The sequence below is a fragment of the Babylonia areolata genome, chromosome 15 (assembly GCF_041734735.1).
Source record: "Babylonia areolata isolate BAREFJ2019XMU chromosome 15, ASM4173473v1, whole genome shotgun sequence".
Lineage (NCBI taxonomy): Eukaryota > Metazoa > Mollusca > Gastropoda > Neogastropoda > Buccinidae > Babylonia > Babylonia areolata.
In genome coordinates this window covers 6,656,103-6,672,908 of record NC_134890.1, presented here as the reverse complement: position 1 = coordinate 6,672,908, position 16,806 = coordinate 6,656,103, and positions in this window count along the sequence as shown.

Genomic DNA, 16,806 nt, shown 5'->3' with positions numbered 1-16,806 from the left:
TCTGCCCTGTGGCTGACAAAATGGGGCACATACTGGCCGAAGAGGGAGTGCTGCTGCGCTTGGATGGACCGCAGAGCAGCCCTCTCCTCTACTGGAATGTTAGAGAGGCAGAGAACGGCATCACGCCGAGCTAGCACAGTAATGAAGTGAAGGCTGGTAGCTGTGTCTGCAGCTGCCGTGAGGCCAGATGCTACCCTATTGCCAAAAGTGTTTAACCTCTGGTCGGTGAAGAGGCCCGGTGGAACAGAGGAAGGAGACCCCTTGTCCTGATTAACTGGACGCTGTTCCCACAGCTCATTGGCCCTGTGAAGGAACGCGTCGAAGAAGGTATAAGCCGTGGAAACCTCGAGGAGGCAGCGGCGGGCCAATCTGTCCCACTCTGCTAACGTTTTAACTGATAGAGTAGCTGAAGTGGGGAAAGTGGTGCACTGTGAGACCAACATCCTGTCCTGCGCAGAGGGCTCTGCTTCCCTGTAGGCAGGGTGGTCCTGTGTGTACAAGGACCACACCCCGTCCTTGGAGGAATCTTTAAGGAACTTGCCCGGGGAAAAAGCACCCGGGACAGAGAGGAACTCCCTGCCTGGAGGAGGGATGGAAGCAGCACCCCTGACAGTGTGGGCTGGCTTATTAAGCCATTCCTGCACCATTTCTGGTACTCTGAGTCGTCTGGTGGTTCTGGAGTTAGAGTCACATGGCCTAAAGAGGGTGAAGGGTAACAAAGTAGCCTGACGGACTGATCTGGCACGCGTGATCCTATTTGGGAGGGTCAGTTCGAGCTCGGCAAAGTCCGAGTTTGGTTCAGGCTGGTCTCTAGAGAGGCGTGGGCTCAATCTGTCCCCCTGGGATGGGGGCGAAGAGTGCTCATCCGCATGTTCGTCCTTATCCGAAGACAGGGGCTCCCACTCTTGTTCGCAGTCCATCCCTTGCTGGGTGCCATCCCAAGTGGATGTACCTGCTGGGCCGTCCTGTGAGCTGTGGTCAGCCCAGCAGGATGAGCTGGGACAATCCTGAGCAGGGACCATAACCGTAGCTGTTATGTCCTTGACGCCTGAAGCAGGTGGGGAGTGTGTGGACCGTAGGTCCAACCATGCTTGGGATGGTGGGTGCCACACCTTCTCAGTGAGGACATCCCTGGATGCAAGAGGGACCCATGAGTGCTGTGAGGAGACAAACACCCACTCATTTCCATGTAGGACCGAGGGCTAGGTAGGTGGGAACTGCAGGCTCTCCCTGGCCGAGCGGGGCCCCTCGGCAGCCGTCGGTCCTAACAAGGAGGCCGTTGTGACCGTGGAGGTCACCTGTTGGTTGACAGAGGCCCGATTTGTGGACTGAGTGGCAATATTGGTCGAGGAGCTAGCTCAACCTGACCCACAAGAAGTCGATCCCACTTGTCGGGGCTGTGTGTGTCACCCTGTGAGATGTGCTGGGTTGGGTCCAGTGGGGAGCGGACAAGGGGTTGGCCCCTGGTCCTCCCAGCAACCCAGCATGCACCATAGGTGCACCCCAGTACAGGTAGAATGGGGGGTAACCACCCGTGGGCACCAGCCATCCTGTGACCCAAACCCCAAGGGTCACTGGTGCCTTGACCTCCATGAAGGGAAAAACCTGGCTAAGTCGGAGGGAGGTCAGGTCCGACTTGGGTGTCAGTCCCACCAGAAGACGAGCATGCTGACTGCCCGGAACCGCCTGACATGTGCTGGCCTCCCCCAGCAGGGGAGACCAGCCGGATAGCGGGAAGACCACGCGCCCCGAATCCCCTCCCGTGTGGAGACTGGGGTGGCTCGGCCCGGGGTGGGCAAAGTAAAGGTCCCCCCCCCCAACCCCCGAACCAAAATTTTCTCCGCCCTAGAAGGAGGTCGGGGAGGGGGGTCGGCACAGGAGGGAGGAGGGGGAACAACAATGCGGCCTCTGAGGGCCGTCTCCGAGTGGGGACCCGGGTAACGGCCGAGCGTGGCCTCCCCTTGGAAGAATTAGCGTTTGGTCCTGGATTACTCCACATCGTAGGAGCAAGCTGCCCATAACAAAGAACAGAGGAGGAGCCCAAACCACTGGTCTCTAAATAGATGGATAGCTCATTTACCAGGAAAGATGAAGCCGACGGGACGCCATACTAACACTCGTATCCGGCAGTCAGTCTGTTGAGACGTCGTCTGCTAACTGGTGGTAGTTTCTGAACTGCAACCGTATATCTTCGATGAAATCGTGTTATGCTTGCCCCCACGACATGCCTAATGTTTTGTCGTGATTGATATCTGCCAATGGTTTATTTACCAAAGTTATCACAGGAAAACAGTGCAGTGACACGTAGCAGAAACTTGCTGTGCAGGCACACACAGGAATGTCAGCTTAACTAACGCAGCAAGCAAGTGAAAGCTTGCCGTGAAGCAGTCATCGTAGCCAGCTGAGTGCTTGGCTTCATATATGATATGAAGTTATCGCTTCGCGCTATACTGACACAAGTAGCAAAATGGCTGGGTGAGTACTTCCGCTGGCTTCAGTCAGCAATGGGGCTTAAAGAAGGCATGTGCTATCCACCTATTTTTAGACTGTACTGTGCGGCCAAACCCGACACCGTCCACGCAATACAGGAAAAAAAACCGGCCACAAACAAGCCGAAGGTCAGTTGCAGCAGAAGGAATGATTGTTCAGCTGTGCCAAACCGGGGAGTCTCTGTCCGCCACACTCGTAGGTATGTGTACGTTCCTTTTTTGTTGCCCCAGAACAATGGAATTCACTGCCCTCACAGATTCGTCACATGCAAACCCAACACCGGCATTTAAGAGAGCACTCCAAACACATATTTTCAATTTGTATCTTTCAAAGTAGAACTTTTCTATCTGTATATGCTTGCTATGATTTGATCGCTGGACTTGCTCTTGGAGTTGATTGGCGTGAATTTGTGATGATTTTTAGTGCGGCACTGTGAGGCCTGGTTCTTTGGTACATGTTTTGACTAGGGTAATGTGATATCTTGCTGTGATCTTGGGCCAATGTGATGTGAGACTATGATATTGTCTGTGATGATTTTACATTATATGTGTGTATGTGTGCATGTATATATGTATTATTTACCAATATATGATCGGTGACTTGGTCATGATCTTATGAGACAAAATTTGCACATGTGCAGACATTGAAGACGCACAGATTTTCAAGTGCGGAGTGAAGGCCAAGAGAGACACGGGGGAAGAACGGTTGAGAAAAGGAAGCGAAGGAAAACGCCTACACTCGGGGGAGGCTAATGGATTCAGGAGACAGCCTGAGAAAAGCAGAAGTGGACATCTCCTTATGCAGTACGAACGGCGCACGAAGGTGTTTAATCAAGACCCATGCTGCCTGAACAACTTGACCCCAAGGGCGTCAGCAAAAAGGTCGTCAAACCCAACTGTATATGAGGATATGTAAGGGTAAAAAGACTGAGGTTGTGGAGAGAAAGCAAAACCAATTGACAGTTTTCGGACTGCGAGCCGCCAGTCGAAAGCTGTTTGAGCCGTTCATCTGAGCTGTTGAACTGAGCTGTCTGATGTCTGACTGACTGTTCCCCAGTTGTTCTCCTATTTCTCCTGAAATCTCTCCGAGGACCACACCCCATCGAACCCTGACCTGATGTGGCCTCCAACAGAGTCGCAAGATCCCTGGATGAGTTGACTGTGTTTTAAGCGGAGAGGGTTGAAGGAACATAAACAATGACTTCATAGGGGCATATTTTTGTTCTGGTCGTTTTTCGTTAGTTTCTTGTTTTGTTTTCGTGTGGTTTTTTCCCTTAATTTATTCATCACCCATCACCCTTTGACTTTGGGAATTGTTTTTTTCATATCCCCCGGATACAGGTATAGATTGGGTTGGTTGGGTGGTGAACAAGGCCCATCGCGCCAACAGAGTGGTAGAAAAGGAAAATCTAGAACACAGACGGCTTCTGCACCACAAGTCTTCACTGAAGAAGATTTTAAGGTTCTGGACCCAATTATTCTAGTTGATGACTTCAAACTCACATCAGATCAGATTTCAGTCTACCGTCTCCCAGATGGCTTTCTTCCCACACCAAAGGAACCCATGGACGTTAGCGATGCCTTGATAGGAACTCACAGCTGGGCGGACACAATCAAAACATCCAATACACTAAGTGAACCCTCCCACCCCCCAAGCCCCCTCGCCACAGCAACACTTGAACTTCACCAGCAGACGAGTGTATGGGAGCAGACATTATGCGTGCATGTGGGACTGAGCGGGTGAGCACGGGCAAGCAAGCATTTGTGTGTGTGTGTGATCGGAAGTGATTTTTAAATATTTTCTTATTTTACTTGGATTTCATGTATCTTAATGTTAATGTTCTAATCTTATTGGCGTGACATATGTTATGTGCATGCATACGTTGTTTGTGTGTGTGTGTGTGTGTGTGTGTGTGTGTGTGTGTGTGTGTGTGTGTGTGTGTGCATTTTACTTATATATACGATTTATTCCCTTGATGTTTTTATTTATATATTGTTGTACAATACCTTATGGTCTTAACGTGTGTGTGTGTGTGTGTGTGTGTGTGTGTGTGTGTGTGTGTGTGTGTGTGCATGTGTGTGTATGTGTGTGTGGGTGTGTGTGCGTGCGTGCGCGCATGTCATTTTTAGTAATCTTATACCCTTTTTTTTGTTGGATGTTTTCATTTGTTAATATTGTTGTGCAATACCCTATTGTCTTAACATGAGTATGTGTGTGTGGGGAGTGGGGGGGTTAGTATATCGTCAGCTATTGGGAATTCTTATTTGACTAGTTTTAATCTCTTCTTATGTTGCGCATGATTTTATGCCAGTGTTTACAATGAGCCTGTGATTGCACAACTTAATTTCCATGTGGATTAATAAAGTGTTTTTGATTTGATTTGATTTGATTTGATTTGATTACGCTGGCATTGGCTACACAAACAGAAGGAGAAACAGAAAGGAAATGTAGATTTGGGAGATAAGATCTCAACTACAGATGAAGACACAGATAGAGACTTTATTGAGAGGCCTTCGTATCAAACAACAAAGAGACATGCACCCCGCTCAAATACAGCCCTTGAGTTATTCATTGAGAAGTGCACATCAGACTTCATTGCCAGAGACAAAAGACGCAGAATCAAAGACAACATGACCTCAGGACAACAGCACGCTCCAAGAGAACTGCGGAGACTACCACTGACTCACAATGTTGCGTGTTGGTTTGCTGAGAAATCAGGCAACACTGTCATCACTCCTTTGAATAAAGATGACAGTTTGATCCTTGAGGAACTAAAAAAAAACGGATTACAATGACATTATTCCAGTTAACCCTACGGACAACACTTGCAGAGTTATCAAGACCTGGGCGGATAAGTGCAAGTCCCGAGGACACCTGGAAGAAGTCATAGTCAAACATGTAACTGATCTCGAGGGAACGAGACCTGGACAGTGTAAGCCCCTAATCAAAATACACAAACCACCGCCCTACCCAACATGTCTTTTGTTATCCAGATGTGGTACACATACATAACATATATCAAAAGTTGTGGAACATGCCATATCCCATCTGGTACCAAGTGTTGGACAGCAAAGAATTTCTTGCTAAACTACTCTACATCAACGACGCAGTAGCCCCACTGCCAGAAATTTCTCTATTCCCAAATGCCAGCAACAAAATGGGAATACCTGCTACTCGCCAGATGTTAGAGAAGTACTCCAGTCCATTGAATTTACCAACTGGAGGCTCTGCAAATTTCACTGGATCACAACGCCTGTCAGTACACATCGCACGATGGAACAACCACAACTGCTACACCAAACCATGGAACAGCAATGGGACCACTACATTCATGTGGTTATGTGGACGTATTCATGGGGCAACTTGATACTAAGTTGGTTGACACTTGTCCGGTACCACTCCTCTCATCCCTCATCCCATCAGAGCAGCAGGATGACTTCAGGCATTTGGCCTGGAGCAGGTATAGGGATGATGGAATCACTATCCTGTTAGATCCTACTCATGTGGGAGTCATTGAAAATCACTTGCAGTCTTTCAACTCATTAAACATTCAGTGGACGGTATCATGTGAAAAAAACGGCATCTTACCTTGACATTGGATTGTCTATGCTTGAGGGAAAGATAATAACGGATGTGTACATCAAGAGTTCTCATGCTTACCTTCCCCCTACTAGTTGTCATCCTCCTCCAGTGTTCAATGGCCTCATTACAGGAGTGGGAACAAGACTACGCATGATATGCAGTGAAGACGACCTGCTTGAGCGTAGAATTGATGAGTATGCCATGGTTCCTACTTTGCCTTGGCAGACTGGAATTTTGCCAAGGCAAAATCCCCCAAAACTGATAATTGCAGCAGACAGATGCCACAGAAACCTGGGCAGTATGTTCAAACCCACTGTCCCCAGGCAGTTTGTGGTTCATGGCCCTGACAACATCCGAGGCTACTTCAAATGTAAGGCACCTCGCTGTGACACCTGCAGTCATGGGCACTTCACAGACCATGTCATTTCTCCTTGGGATGGAAGGCGTTGGCAGATCAACCAACACATCTCGTGCACCACGCCAAACGTGGTCTATCGACTGACCTGCAGACTACACCCGGAGGCACAATATGTGGGATGCTCCTACGATATTAAGAGGAGATGGGCACAAAAGCGACTGCAAACTGAGGAAAGGCACCAAGTGTTCGGTCGCTGCCCATGTTTCTTCAATACCTCACCCTACTGACGACAGCCTCAGCTTTTTACAGATGACAGCGTTGGAGCAGGTCAACAAAGTGGAGGAGCTGAAAAGAAAACTGTTCTGGATATGTAACCTAGGGACGGTTTTTATTGGACTGAACACGAGAAGCACATCCATGGGTTTTCGTTGTGAACCCTGAATTCGTGGAGTTACCAGTCCGGTTTGTCATGGTGGTGGTTATACACCATCACTAAGATACAGGGAGAGGGAGAGAGAGATGTATATATAGACAATTGAAGGAATATTTAGAATATGTGACGCAGCACGCGAAAACCCGGCTAAAGTAGCAATTTATCTCTTTCTTTGGTCTTCTTCTTCTTTTTTTTTTTTTTTTTTTTTTATTTAACTTTTGTATACATTGTAAAAGTTTAAAAATCAAAGATTAAGATAGAAAAAACAGAATTGATCTATCCGACATTGTTTTGTTTTTTGGGGTTTTTTTGTTTTGTTGTTTTTTTTTCTATGATTTTTTTTTTCTAAGTTCGTGTGCCCGTGGAGTAGAAATGGAGAAATCGGCTCTTGAAAAATCCAGATTTGTGTGCCTGTGACTTAAAAAACAAGAATTATCCTGAATGTTTATCTGGTGTCAAAAGATTCAGAACTGAATAAACTTATAATTTCCATACGAAAAAGAAACAGGAAAATTCGTATTTTCTATCTGTGCTACTCAAACGAAGACAAGTATTGCAAGTGGAGGAGTGACGTCATGCAATACAGATTATTCAGCCAGAATAAGCGCATGGAAAAACCCACATATTTGTCTGTCTGTAGCTTCAAAACAAGAATTTTCCTGAACATACATGTGGTGTCAGACGATTCAGAATTAAGTGAATTTTATATTTCGATATGTCAAAGGCACAGGAAAATTCGTATTTTGTCTCTGTTCTCAAATAAAGACAAGAATGGCAAATGGAGGAGTGACGTCATGCAATATAGATTGTACAGCCATAAGAGAACCGACGGCGACAGTGACTGTTGAAATATTTCACGCCCATAAGCTGATGCATGAATCTTTGGATCTTCGGCTCAGATCCAGATCAAACTAACTATTATTAATTGCAGTCATGATGTGTATTGCCACATAATCAGCAGACGTGAAATCAGCCTGGAACATAGACTCAATGATTAGTCACTATGGCCTGGAGCGAAGCCCAAATCCACTAAATGTTACAACTGAAGTGACGAGCATGTCGTTTGTATGCAGCATTACCAACAGCTCCAGCGTCTTGACAAGGATGGAGATCCTGTGTGAAAGTGGTTGAGGGAGTGAGAGTGCGTGCGTGCGAGCGCGCGTTATGTACATATGTGTGCGCGTTTGTGTGTTTTGTGCATGCTCGCATGTTTACTTGTGCGTATGTGCCCTTGTGTATGTGTGTGTGCCCACGTGTACGTGTGCAGTTTTTGAATGTTTGTGTGTATGATATGTTTGTGTATGTGAGTGATGGTAAAGTGTGTGTGTGTGTGTGTGTGTGTGTGTTCTCGCGCGGACGTAGTTTCCCTGTAAATGTTTAAAAAAAAAAAAAAAAACACCAAAAAAACATGGTGACTGTGTGTGCATGCGCGCGTGCGCACACGCACACACATACAAACACATAAACACACACATAGGGCCGTGGGCAAATCCGCACGCTCCCGAACACACGAAAATCTTGTATTGTTCGGAGTGGAAATGTTCGTTTGATCCGCCAATTACAAATTGTTGAAAAAAAAGGGCTTGCCCAGAGTGACAGCCGAAAATATTTCACCCGAATTTTTTTTATTATTATTATTTTTTTTTTTTTTAATGAACCTTTTTTTAAATTTCATTTCAGACAACGAAACCGAACATTGACAAACGACCAGAAAAACAACAACAAAAAACAACAAAATGGATAAACATCATCATTTCCTTACACTGATATATCATTCAATTATCCATACAAACTCACACACATGCACACATACGTACATACGTGTGGTTCGTCCGTCGGGATCGACGAGGACCATCTAGTCATCCTAGGGGTGGGTGGGTTGGGCTCTGTGGGTGCGGAGATGACTGATCAGGCCAATCCGCGCCCGGAAGGTTCTGACGTAGTGTGGACAGGGGATGGTGGCGGCTGTCGGGGACTTGCTGGCACTGCTTTTCCTGGCCTGTCTGCGTTGCTCTGCTGCAGTGATTCTGTTGGCCTCACAGGATTTGGCGCCTTTATGGACAGCTGAACGCCACTTTGGTCTGTCCATTGCATTCAGCTCCCATGTGTCGAGGCTGATGTTGAAGGCCTTCAGAGAAGCTTTCAGAGTGTCTTTGAAGCGCTTCTTTTGGCATCCATGGGAGCGCTTGCCATGTTGGAGTTCGTCGTACAGCAGTTTCTTGGGGAGCCTGTGGTCTGGCATGCGAACTACATGGCCTGCCCAGCGCAGCTGGGCCTGCATCAAGATGGTGTAGATGCTGGGCAAGTTTACACGAGTGAGCACATCTGTGGCAGGGATCTTCTCTTGTCACTTTATGCCGAGAAGTTTTCTGAGGCTGGTGGTGTGGAAGTGGTTCAGCTTTTTGGCGTGGCGTTTGTAGACTGTCCATGATTCGCATCCATAGAGCAGTGTGGTGAGAACTTTGGCCTTGTATACTTTGAGCTTCGTCTCCAGGGTGATGCCTCTCCTGTTCCAAACGTTCTTATGGAGTCTGCCGAAGGCAGCGCTGGCTTTGGCGTGTCTGGCATTCACCTCGTCGTCGATGACAACTGTGCGAGAGAGTGTACTGCCCAGGTATGTGAACTTGTCCACCGCGTTCAGTCGTTGCCCGTTGATGAAGATGTTTGGTTCAACGTAAGGCTTTCCTGGAGCTGGCTGGTGCATCACCTCAGTCTTCTTTGTGCTGATTGTGAGGCCAAAGTTGTCACAGGTAGCAGAGAACTTGTCGACACTGTGTTGCATGTCAGCTTCGGAGGCAGCGTTGAGAGCGCAGTCATCAGCAAACAGGAAGTCGTTGACGGTGTCTGTCCTCACCTTGGTTTTTGCTTGAAGCCTCCTGAGGTTAAAGAGTGAGCCATCTGTGCGGTACCTGATGCCAATGCCTACGTCAGCGTCTCTGAAGGTATCTGTCAGCATGGCTGAAAACATGAGACTGAACAGGGTGGGGGCAAGAACACACCCTTGCTTGACTCCGTTAGAGACAGGGAATGGTTCTGAAGTCTCTCCGTTGTCTTGGACTCGGGCCAGCATCCCATCGTGTAGTTGCCGTATGATGGTGATGAACTTTCTGGGACACCCGTACTTCGCCATGATTCTCCAAAGGCCATCTCTGCTAACAGTATCGAAGGCCTTGGTCAGATCGACATAGGTGGAGTAAAGGTCGGCGTTCTGTTCCTGACACTTCTCCTGGAGTTGCCTGGCAGCAAACACCATGTCGATAGTCCCGCGTTCTTTCCGGAAGCCACACTGGCTCTCTGGTAGGAGACCTTGCTCAAGGTGCGCTATGAGACGGTTGAGTAGCACTCTGGCCAGAGTCTTGCCTGCGACGGACAGCAGGGATATTCCACGATGGTTGTCACAGGCCTGACGATTTCCTTTGCGCTTGTACAGGTGTATGATGGAAGCGTCTTTGAAGTCCTGTGGAACTGCCTCATGCTGCCAGATAAGCTGGAACAGCTGATGAAGCTTCTCAGTCAGCGCCATACCACCTTCTTCGTAGATCTCAGCTGGAATGGAGTCTGAGCCAGGGGCTCTGCCATTGGATAACAGACGGATAGCTTTCTGGGTCTCCTCCAAAGTTGGAATGGCATCCAACAACTCACTGACTGGCACCTGGGGGAGTCGGTCGATGGCTTCATCATTGATGGTGGAGGGGCGGTTCAGTACGCTGTCAAAGTGTTCAGCCCATCTCTCAAGGGTCCCATCCTTGTCAGTGATCAGGGTAGAACCATCAGCACTGAGGAGTTGAGCAGATCCGGAGGTGGTGGGACCGTAGACTTCTTTCAGGCCGTTATAGAAGTTCTTCATGTCGTTCCTGTCTGCAAAGCCCTGGATCTCATCAGCTTTGTTGCTCAACCAGGAATCCTGGATCTGCCGCAGCTTCAGCTGGATGGTGCTGCGTGCACTCTTCAGTATGTCTTTCTTTGACTGTGACTTGGCATCTTCAATGTGGGCTCTGTAGGCTTGGCGTTTGTCTTCTAGCAGCTGCTTGATCTCAGTGCAGTTCTCATCAAACCAGTCTTGGTGCTTCCTGACAGAAGGCCCCAGGCACTCCATGGCAGTGTTGTACACCGTCTCAAGCAGTGCGCCCCATGCTTCCTCCACATTCTGGTTGTCCAGCACGGTGGACTCAAGGCGTTCCTCCAGGGTGTCAGCAAAGCTCTGCTTGATGTTGCCTAGCTCCAGCTTGTTGACATTCAGGCGTTTGAGTGCTTTCATGCCCTGAGGCCGTCTCTTGGGCTGGATGCGGAGGTTGAGCTTGGAGACGATAAGGCGGTGGTCTGTCCAGCACTCGGCGTCGCACATGGCCCCCGTGACTCGTACGTCCTGCCTGTCCCTCTTCCTGGCGATGACAAAGTCGATGAGATGCCAATGCCCAGAGCGAGGATGCATCCATGACGTCCTGTTACGGGTAGGGAGGCAGAAGATGGTGTTTGTGATAAGAAGGTCGTGCTCGGCACATGTCTGGAGAAGTAGTTGGCCATTGCTGTTGCAGTTACCAACCCCATGCTTCCCAATCACGCCTTCCCAGGAGGTGCTGTCACAACCAACTCTCGCGTTAAAGCCACCAAGAATGATGAGCTTGTCTGCGTTGGGAACAGTGGTGATGACAGCGTTCAGGTCCTCGTAGAACTTGTCCTTGATCTCATCTGGATTGGTCATGGTGGGCGCGTAGGCGCTGACAATGGTGGTAAACTTCTTCCCGTTGCATAAAGGGAGTTTCATCGTCATCAGGCGATCGTTCACTCCTTTCGGTGGGCCAGCCAGCTTGCCAACGAGGGTTGTCTTCACTGCAAAGCCAACTCCAGCCTCACGTCTCTCTTCAGGTCCGCGACCACTCCAAAAGAAGGTGTAGCCTGCGCCTCGCTCACAGAGTTCGCCTTCTTCTGCCAGTCTGATCTCACTTAAGGCAGCGATGTCGATGTTGTACCTGGCTAATTCACTCGCAATGAGCGCTGTGCGTCTCTGTGGTCTGGCCGAGTTGCCTCTGTCCAGAAGCGTACGCACGTTCCATGTGGCAATGGTCAATGGGATGCTCCTTGTTTTCTTCTTTCTTTCCTTTGTGTGTCGACCGCTTGAGTAGGGTCCCCGTCAGCCGCGGTATGCTGACTAGGGTGGTGTGGAGCAGGCAATGTTTAGGGCACCTTTTCTAGCCCCTCCCTCATGCCATGGAGGTGAGCAGTGCTGTCCTGAAGAGGGATGCTCAGTCGCTCAGGGGGCTGCCGATCTCCACCGCTGCTCCAGTCGGTGAAAAACGACCCTATGGCCTGAGCCGCCTGTGTGCAGGTCCGCGGCTACGACTGCCAGTGTACCCACACCTGTCGCTTCGTCGCTCGCCTGTCGCCACAGGGCTTGGGGAAAATGATGGTATGTGATGAAGGATGACTGATGACTTTGTTTATAGTGAGGAGGAGCTGCGCACCGTCGACCTCACTCTCTTGTCCGAGACCGTCTGTATCCAGTGGCAAGACGAGGTCAAGACGACTGGAGATGGAAACGGATGCAGTGGATGACCAGGATGCCCTATGTGCCTCACCCTGCCCTCAGCACTCCACAGTGCTCTACTGCAACCGCCTTCCTCTCCGTTGAACCATGAAGGTTTCTTCTGCAGAGTCCGCCGGATCCAGTCTTCACATGCTTGGGTAGACAAGCCCTAACTCACCGAGGGTTTGAGACCCGTCGGCTACCCTCACCTAGTTTAGCCAACCTGTCAAAGCCGTTGCCCGGGGATTGCCCCCCCTTCTAGAGGTACTACCCCTCCCGTGCACCCCCTAACCCCCCGTACATACGTACACATATAAGCACAAACACACACTGCCACAAGCACACAAATCAACAGACATGCACACAAACATATCGGCAGCTGTATACACGCACCTTCATCCACCGATGTCTGCATGTAATGTATACATTAAACATCATAGAACACAGCACCCATACCTCATAGCATGTTCAAATAATCAATATTGTCCGTTTGTGGGTTTTTTTTGGGGGGGTTGTGTGATTTTTTCCCCCTTCTGTATTCCACTCATGCCCCTAGAAATACTATGCAGCGATATGTATATATTGAACGAGTGATAAGTGTATATAATCAGATTTTTTCCTCCTTTCCTCAGTCCCCACTCGTCCCAGCCAATATTGCCAATATTCACTGGAAAGAAAAAAAAATGAAAGAAAGGAAAAGAGTGCGTATATAAGAAGAAAGTGCAGTGATTTTAACATCATCTTTAAACGTTGATCAAATGCTTGTATGGAAACCAGTTTATCGAGAATGCATTAAAAGACATATTCACAAGTGAAATATGTTTTTCAGTTTCATATACACGTTTCAGATATTTTCTGAAATGATTAAGCTGTGGAACTGTGTTACTGACTTTGCATTTGTAGATAAAGAATTTGGCATGGACTATAATCATGTCAAGAGTTCATCAGACCTGAATTCGCAATCGTGTCCAAATATAATTATTCTTTCACTGAATATTAAGAATTTTGCATTTTCAGAATTATCATTGATATGTCTTTCAAGTGCATTCCAGAACACATGTGTAAATTCGCATTCCCAGAATATATGGTATATGTTTTCACGATCTTTTCTACAAAAAGTACAACTATCTTCACTAACTATGCCCATATGTTTCAACACAGTATTAGTTGCTAATATTCTATATATAATTCTAATTTGAAACCACCGAAGTTTGATTTGACGTATTTTCCTAAATGTAATATCCCATTTGATTTGTGTGTCAAGTTTATTTTCCCATTTACTGCAACAATTTGGGTTTATCCTATCATGCGTTAAAATATCATAGTATACACGTGCACCCTTAGAAACTGAAAATATTGCTTCAAAAGTTTTATGGCTGTTTAAAGATCGATTAGTCTGAGCAACAATTCTACATTTCCTCATGTAACACTTCACTGCTTGTATGTATCCAGTATATGTAACATAGTCAGTATGTAACTTGTATTTATGTTTAAATTCTTCAAATGATAGAAACATACCATCATCATTAAGCAAGTCTGAAATAAAACACACTCCTTGGTCAATCCATTTCTTACAGAACACAGTTTTCCTTCCAATTTTTATATTATCATTACAGAATAGAGGTTCTGCATTCATTTCTTCGTATTTTTCTATGTGAATTTTTTTTTCCGAATTCCCTATATGCTTGCAAGACATCATTCCAAAATTTGTTTTGATGAGTGTGTTTGTCAGCAGGAAGGTTTGGGCCAAGTTTTTCAAGCAGAGTCAAGCTAGGATTTATAGTAACATTGAGTTTTTTTCCATTTATGGTCACTTGTCTTTAGTCTTCGTATCCAAATCAACTTGAGTGCATTAATGTAGTTTTTAATGTTTGGCACACCAAGCCCTCCATGAACAATTCCTTTAACAACAGTGTTTCTACTAATTCTATCTTGTTTCTTATTCCATACAAACTGAAACACTGTTTTCTGAATCATGTCTATCATGGTGTCATGAGGATTTGGCAACAATATCCACAAGTGGACCATTTTGGACAAAATCAAAGATTTAAGCACTGCAACTCTTCCTAGGGGGGTAATCTGTCGTTTTAACGATATTTTATACAAAGTGCTGATTTCTGCAAATTTACATTTCAGATTAATTTCCTCGTTGTGTTCTAAATCGTTTGTGAACCAAATGCCAAGTATTTTGAACTGAGGGGGATTCCATTTAATGTTTAAATGAGGCAAATAACGTTTTGAACAGTTCCTTAGTTTTCCCAGCCATATAGCATTTGTTTTAGTAGCATTCAGAAAAAAAGAGACCAGATTTTTTCCCATATGTGTTAACAGTATTCATCGCTTCCACGAAAGTATTTTCATTATCATGTAATAAGAGTTCAGTGTCGTCAGCATATTGCAATATCTTATATTCATAATCACCAATTCTAATTCCTTGTATATTATCATTTTCCCTTATCATAACAGCAAGGATTTCGACACATAAAATAGATAAATAAGGAGATATTGGGTCACCATGTCTACAGCCTCTAGAAATAGGAAACCACTGTGACATATGACCATAACAGAGACAGACGACTTAATGTTATCACAGAACACTGAAATCCATCTACAAACGTCTTCATCAAAGCCAAATGCATGAAGGACTTTGAACATAAAACTCCAGTCAACAGAGTCAAAGGCCTTTTCAAAATCAAGGCACAGAAGCAGACCAGGTAATCTTTCCCGATTTAAAGAGTTAATAATATCATAGATTAGACGGACATTGTCTCCCATAAATCTGTTAGCGATTAACCCAGTCTGATCCTCATTTATCAACACAGGAAGTACATATTTTATTCTAGCCGCAATACACGCTGAGCCTATTTTATAAACAACATTAAGGAGAGAGATTGGCCTCCAGTTTTTAAGTAAATCCTTTGCTTTATCCTCTTTAGGAATACATATGATAATGCCTTCCCTCTGAGGTGGTGAGAGTTGACTGCTTCGAAAACTATCATTTAGTGCTCTTACTACGAATACACCAATTTGTTGCTAAAAAAAACTTGAAAAATTCTACCGTGAATCCGTCCGAACCAGGGCTCTTGTTATTTTTCATACTTTTTAATGCATAAGTTGCTTCATCTAGTGTTATTTCTCCCTCTAACGAAGACTTTTCTACTTCTGTTAATTTTGGAATACTATCGACTAACTCAGATATTTCACAGTCTTCTACTTGTTTCTTTAAGTACAGATTTTCATAAAAGCGTTTAACTTCCTTGATAATTTCTTTACTGTCTACTACTTTATCCCCGTTACTTAAAGTTAATTTCTTCATTTGTTTACTGACATAATTACGATTTTCATTTCAAGACATTCTATATTGTGTTCTAATTCTTTCTTGCGTTCACCAGTTACACGCTTTTTCATTGTAGCAAAGGCAATTGTTGACTCACTTGTGTAAACAAAGTGAGTCTATGTTTTAACCCGGTGTTCGGTTGTCTGTGTGTGTGTGTGTGTGTGTGTCTGTGTGTTTGTGTGTCCGTGGTAAACTTTAACATTGCCATTTTCTCTGCAAATACTTTGTCAGTTGACACCAAATTAGGCATAAAAATAGGAAAAATCCAGTTCTTTCCAGTCATCTTGTTTAAAACAATATTGCACCTCTGGGATGGGCACAAAAAAATAAAAAATGAAGCCTAATCATATGCAAACTGCATTTACTGTTATATTTATATTTTTTGTAATCTCTAAACTTGGCACTTTGATCTGATATTCTGACCCAACAACAAGAGCAGTCATTATTTTCATTTTTTGTTCGAACAGGAACTTCTTTTGCTAAGCATGGAAGTTTTATTTATTTTGCAAACGTATTGGTGAAGTTAGTAAAAAAAAAGGGAAATTAATCTGTACTTATGCTGGGGGCTTAATTTGCTTAAAACTGATCTTTCTCATCTTAAACATTACATTTTGAAATTATACTCAGTACATAAAAAGCTTGTGTATTTTACTCTCAGTGTACAGGGCTTTCACTATGTTCATTCGCCCAAGTGGTCTTTTTCGGAAAATACTAAAATCAATACGACGAGTGGACTTTATAGATCTGTTGGCTAAGCCCTGAAGTTCATGTGCAAAAAATAATGATTGGGTACACATATTTATACACATTCAAAGCGCGTGCTCATAGGCCTATTCAGTCTTGCGAACGCGAACGACGCCATTTTGTTTCAAGTTGTTGACCTGCCCGTTCAATCCAAAATTCAATTGACATTACACGATAACATGTGATGGAAAGTTGGAGAAGGAGACCGTTAAATATTTATTCAGAGAAAGATTTGTGAACGCCTCATCACTTACTGGATTATGCCCGAAACTGCCATAAAATTATCCACAGAATCAGTCGGTATTCACAGTTAAAAATTGTAACCATGCGAGTTAATA